The sequence below is a fragment of the Ascidiella aspersa genome, chromosome 3 (assembly GCF_963924565.1).
Source record: "Ascidiella aspersa chromosome 3, kaAscAspe10.2, whole genome shotgun sequence".
NCBI lineage: Eukaryota > Metazoa > Chordata > Ascidiacea > Phlebobranchia > Ascidiidae > Ascidiella > Ascidiella aspersa.
This window is the reverse complement of record NC_139449.1, coordinates 37188050-37194259: the sequence shown is the minus strand read 5'-3', so window position 1 is coordinate 37194259 and position 6210 is coordinate 37188050.

Sequence of the window (6210 nt, the reverse complement as noted above, 5' to 3'; positions counted from 1 at the left end):
GATTAGTTTTCCGAAAGCACCCGCGTACAACCGCAGTTTGTACAGATATTAATTTCCGTGCTGTATACTTCTAGAGCAGGGGTTGGCAACCTTTTTCTAGTCGCGGGCCAAAAGCAAACTCAGAAAGGTCTCTGCGGGCCGCACAATATGTTAACTAAGAATTGTGTTATTAAAATGAATGTTAGAACAACTTTTAATACGACGGGCCTCTAATCTTTTTTTGCAGTAAAAACGTGTTTAATTACATTAAAGGAGGTAGTTAGTGTTGGCGCACACGCGAAAAAAGCGTTTGTTTGGTAAAAAAAATTCGAGTTCACACGTCGTCATCCATACTACTAATGAAAAGTGTAATAAAAGTACTTTAAAGATAGGAGATATCCTTCATAGTTAATGTAGTTTAGTGTTATTGATCTTTTTGTGTTTTGGCGAACCTGGCGAGAAAAACGAGCGCGATTTTTTTTGGTACCCGTATTTCTTTTAAATTTCTTGCAAATTTTTATAAAATATGCCAAATATTTTTGAATACGTTTTGCGTTTGTCCGCGACGCACTTGACAGCCTCCCACAGCGCAACGGTATAGAAGCGCTGATCGACTTCAAAAGACAGCCTTCAAACGTGAACTAACCGAACGTAGAAAGATTATTCGCGCGAAAATATTTGCACTTACGTAGTTAAAATAGTCAAAAAGTATTTGAAATGGACTCGTGTCTAGTCTGTCAAAGAGGCGGCTGGCCGGATGAATTACATAGGTGGGCCGGCCCGCGGGCCGTAGGTTGCCGACCCCTGTTCTAGAGGGACACAATGCGTTACAATGCATTTACAAATAGTTTATTGCCTAAATAAGAACGCCGAGTTTGGGTTGCTTATTTTTCAATGAATGCAGCGTTACTTGCAGAATTATGCGTATTAATAAATGTTATTGGGGGTAAATGCCTTCTGGTACCATTACGCACATAAATACGAATCTTTAATACAATAGATCTGGCGGTGGAGCGATAACAAACCTGATAAAATGCGGAAAATTTTGAGAAAGAACTGTGAAATATGTAAAAAAATACTCTTGTTTCTACAAAAGCCTGTAAAGCACTAAAATTAGGTAAAACTGTTGTTGCGAATCAAAAAAAGTGTTTAAATCGACAAACTTCATTTGAAAATGCGAAACAAAATTTTAAGCAAGTTTATGTCAGATTTCTTTGTGTTTTTTTTTTAATAATTAGATAAATCTTGTTTTACACGGTCGTTTATAACTTAACATGTGTAAGAGTTGTGCCATGGTAAATATTATTTACTCACTAGCTCCTGCTAGCGAACAGTCAAATTTATTTTAATATTTGTACAAATCGGCAAAAACATACAACTGGGTTTTGCTTGGGTATTTCTAAAACACTATCTATAACCAAATATAAAACACTAAACTTACACATGAGCAAACACAAGCCTGGCAAAAACGATAATTCCAACTATACAACCTGGCAAAAACAGTAATTCTGAAAAAATATGCAACCTACAAAAAACAGTAACTCTGACAAAAACGTGAACCAGAAAAAAACAATAATTCGAAAAAAATGTAAAACCTACAAAAACAGAAATTCTGACAAAACATAAACCAGACAAAAACAGTAATTTTGACAAAATGTAAAATTTACAACAGTAATTCTGACAAACCAAAATCTAAAAAACTGTAATTCTAACAAAATGTAAACCTGACTAAAATCAGTTATTCCGACATAACGTAAATCTGATAAAAACAGTAATTCTAATAAACGTAAAACTCACAAAACAGTAATTCTGACAAAACAGTAATTCTAATAAACGTAAACCTGACAAAAACAGTAATTCTGACAAAACGTAAACCTGACAAAACAGTAATTCTAATAATCGTAAACCTGACAAAAACAGTAATTCTGACAAAACATAAACCTGACAAAACAGTAATTCTAATAAACGTAAACCTGACAAAAACAGTAATTCTAATAAACGTAAAACTGACAAAAACAGTAATTCTGACAAAACGTAAACCTGACAAAAACAGTAATTCTGACAAAACGTAAACCTGACAAAAACAGTAATTCTGAAAAAACGTAAACCTAACAGAAACAGTAATTCTGACAAAACGTAAACATGACAAAAACAGTAATTCTGACAAAACGTAAACCTAACAAAACAGTAATTCTGACAAAACGTAAACCTGACAAAAACAGTAATTCTGACAAAACGTAAACCTGACAAAAACAGTAATTCTGACAAAACGTAAACCTAACAAAAACAGTAATTCTGACAAAACGTAAACCTAACAAAAACAGTAATTCTGACAAAACGTAAACCTGACAAAAACAGTAATTCTGACAAAACGTAAACCTGACAAAACAGTAATTCTAATAAACGTAAACCTGACAAAAACAGTAATTCTGACAAAACATAAACCTGACAAAACAGTAATTCTAATAAACCTAAACCTGACAAAAACAGTAATTCTAATAAACGTAAAACTGACAAAAACAGTAATTCTTGCAATAAGTTTTTAACAAACAGTAAATCTGAAAAAACAAACCCAACTAACAAAAGCAGCAATCTATAAAAAACATAATAAAATGGCGGCAAGTTATTTTCTCGGACTAAGTTAGGTAACAATAGCAATTGTTATTTAACAAAAGCATGAACAAATAATACATTATTTGATTTCTATAGTCTCTGACATTTTTTAGCAGCAATTGTTAAAGTTAAAAACTTAGACAATCTTCAGCAATACTTCAAAGTATAAACATTTCAAAATAGTTATTATTTGGTAGATTACTTTGACACTTGTGTGATTACATTTTTCTGTTGATGCTTTATATAGAAGCCATTTGTCCAATAGAATGTGTTAGAAAACTAAGTAGTTCTATATTATATTACATTTCTAAACGGACACAACAGCATTTAATAAAATAAAGTGTGTCTTAACCAAACTAGCAATACAATCATATTTGATCAGTACTCCTGGTAGTAACAATATTAAAAAACTTGACATGGCTGGTCAACTTTTTTGCTGTGCAAGCGAAAAACAAAATAAAAATACAGTATCTTTATCAAGCTAATATTTTTGCAACGTGCAAGTTATGAATAAGGTACGCATCGCATATGCTTTGCGTGTAGCTTAAGAGTGTTTAGAGAAAATGTCGATATTTGTAGTGCAAATCCACTTCTTTAAGTAACTATAGGTCATGACTGTTAATTTGGAACCTATCTGTTTATTTTCGACAAGTTTGATATAAAGTTAGTAAAAGTTTTTAGCCCCAATGTAGTTTAACAAAAAGACGATCACTGGTGTACTTTATAAAATTACCGTTATTACATCTTCTAAATCAGGGGTGGGCAACTTCTTCGTTCGGCGGGCCAAATATGGTAAAATGTACTACTTGGCGGGCCGGATTAGGCCTAAGTGCTGCCTAAGCTTGCTTGCTTTGTGGCATAATTGCGGCTAAAGTTGTAGGCCTACTGTAGGCCTACTACTTTAACACGGCAACACTTTCATTGCACATCAAACATACTGCTTTCTTGACGACTTAAAGAATAAACAAGTACAGAACTCGGGAAACCGAAAATCAGTTTGTTTGGATGTTATAAGCAGGGACGTGCATTCAGGGGAGGCAGGTGAGGCAGTGCTCACCTGTCAACATCTGGCAAAACAAAATATATATCAAGCAAGAGTTATATCAGTTATAAATTTTACGTTTCTATACATAAAGCGTACTTTATTTTTGCTTCTATTTCTGTTGCGTTATTCATATTAAGCGTTCACGCGGTGAAAATCATTGAAATACATTAATACGCGAAGTGAGGCAGCGGCAAGCCGTGCCTCTCTTCAGATCACAAAAGTGCCATACACTGCATTATGCGTGCCCTTTTCTTTCGCAAATTCTCTCGGAAAATACGATGAGCGATTAGCTATGATTTGAGGCATGTCTCAATTGTGACGTCCACGCTATGAAGCTTATCTTTGTCCAGCTTGAACAAAGATATTCCCGCATAGTGCGTGTACATTGACTTCTTGTAGTGTAAAGCTCTAAAGTTGAAGTCATATATAAAGGCAGACGTGTTGCAAATTTAAGAGTTTTGCATCAGACGACTGGACAAAAAAAGAACACGCAACTTTTAAAGAGATTGGTCAAAAGGAGTTGTTGTGTGGCTGTCATAGGCGTAGCCAGGGGTGCCACGGGCCCCCAAAAAACTATAAATATTGTACTCCCAATAGTAATTTGTTTTGGAGCTTTTATGAGCAGTAGCCTACCACAATATTCGATCACAGACATGCCACGCCTTCAATTATCTTGCACTTTTACGTCATAAATATTTTTATATTTCCGGCGATAGAAGGTTTTTTTTTAAAGTGAAATATTATCAAACAACCAAGGTTTTTGTGCAACGCTTAAACATCTTAAATAACAAGCTGTACAATTTATACCCAAACGTTTCACACAATAGAGTTAGCTCCACCAGGCAACATATCAATAGATAGAAATCGCTCTTCTGGTGTAAACACAAAATAATTAAAAAATTCTAAAATAATTAAAATTTAAAACTTGACCTTATTTTCTTTAGGTTTAAACGTTCAGCCGCTTTATAAAAGTTCTAAATATTTATAAGCCTATCAGTTAGTTTGGTATCGGATCGGCACCGATATCACCCAAGTATCGGACGATTACCGATACTACCCTTGATATCGGGCATCGGCTTCAAACTGATATTGACATAAAGTATCGATCCTAACCGATATCAAGTGCATTATTAATATCACGAAACGAGAAAACATTGAAACGTTTAAGGTTAAGTTTTTCAAGTAATTGCGGCAAATTTTGCCGCTTAAGATAAGGCATCTTTTTTTTACTTGAATAACAATTCAATGACAGCAATGCAGCACCAAGAATAACAAAAACAGCAACAACTATAAATAACAGTAAACCCTGAGAAGAGCAACAATAACAGCAATAACAACGATACCAATAACAGCAGTAAGAGCAGCAATAATAACAGAGATACAAGCAACAATAACAGCAATAACAACGATACCAATAACAGCAGTAAGAGCAGCAACAATAACAGAGATACAAGCAACAACATTAATATTTACAACAACAATAGCAATAATAACAAATAAACAACAATATCTATGATAACAGCAGTGTAAAGAACAACAAAAATAACATTGAAAAAAATAACAATAGCAATATGAAAAACAATAAAACTTCAATAATATGAAATACAAAAGCTCTAATATGAATAAACACAAAACAACAATAAAATAAAAAAAAAAATAAAAAAAAAACATCAACATCAACATCAACATCAACATCAACATCAAAAAAAATATATTTTGCTTTAACTAACTTAATTCCAAAAAGTTCGTTTAACAAATACCTGCTTACAGTGTCAGGTGCAAAAAATATGATTTCAGAATATATTGCAGAGCGACTATAGACTCGCCTTAAATATCCTGAACTCCGCATAAGCCCTGAGACAGCTTACCTACTACAGGTTGAGAACCACTGATTTAATTAACTTTTTTGATTCAAATCAGTTCGAACTTGCTTATTAATGTCATGAGCTCAACAGTAATACAAAATGACCGTATGTTCGTTCAAAGGCGACGCAGTTTAGTCCGCTAATCTAGTAAAACTAGAAAAAAAACTATATTTTATTATATTGACAATTTTGAATATTTACTTTCTTATAACTTACAGCGAATCAATTGTCGAGTCTTGTAATTGTAAACGCGGCCCTTTGTGTTTCTTTATGAGTCACAATGACACAAATAAAGAGTTTGATTTAATGATTGGTTTACATTAGCTGCTCAGTAGGTCATCAATTACTGTCATCACTGTAGATTAACTGTGAAATTTTAGTAGACATAGACCTCCAGTGTTCGACAGTAAGCGATACTTCTAAACTGCATTCCAGAAACTGTAGCCAGGCTGGTTTTGGACAAACATTCGCCAACATGGGCTTTGTCCAAAACGGACTTATAAGGTCAAAAACGAACCTAAAAAGTTACGAATGCTATCCAGTTAACTGGATAAGGTAAACCTGGATATCAGTTGGCCAAAACACATAGGTTAATCTATTAACCGCTATCCGGATAGTACAACCCTAGTATTTAAGGATCTAACCCTGCTCCAACACTTTCAATTGTTGGTATCTTATCCATATCGTAAGATCTAAAATGGACCACAA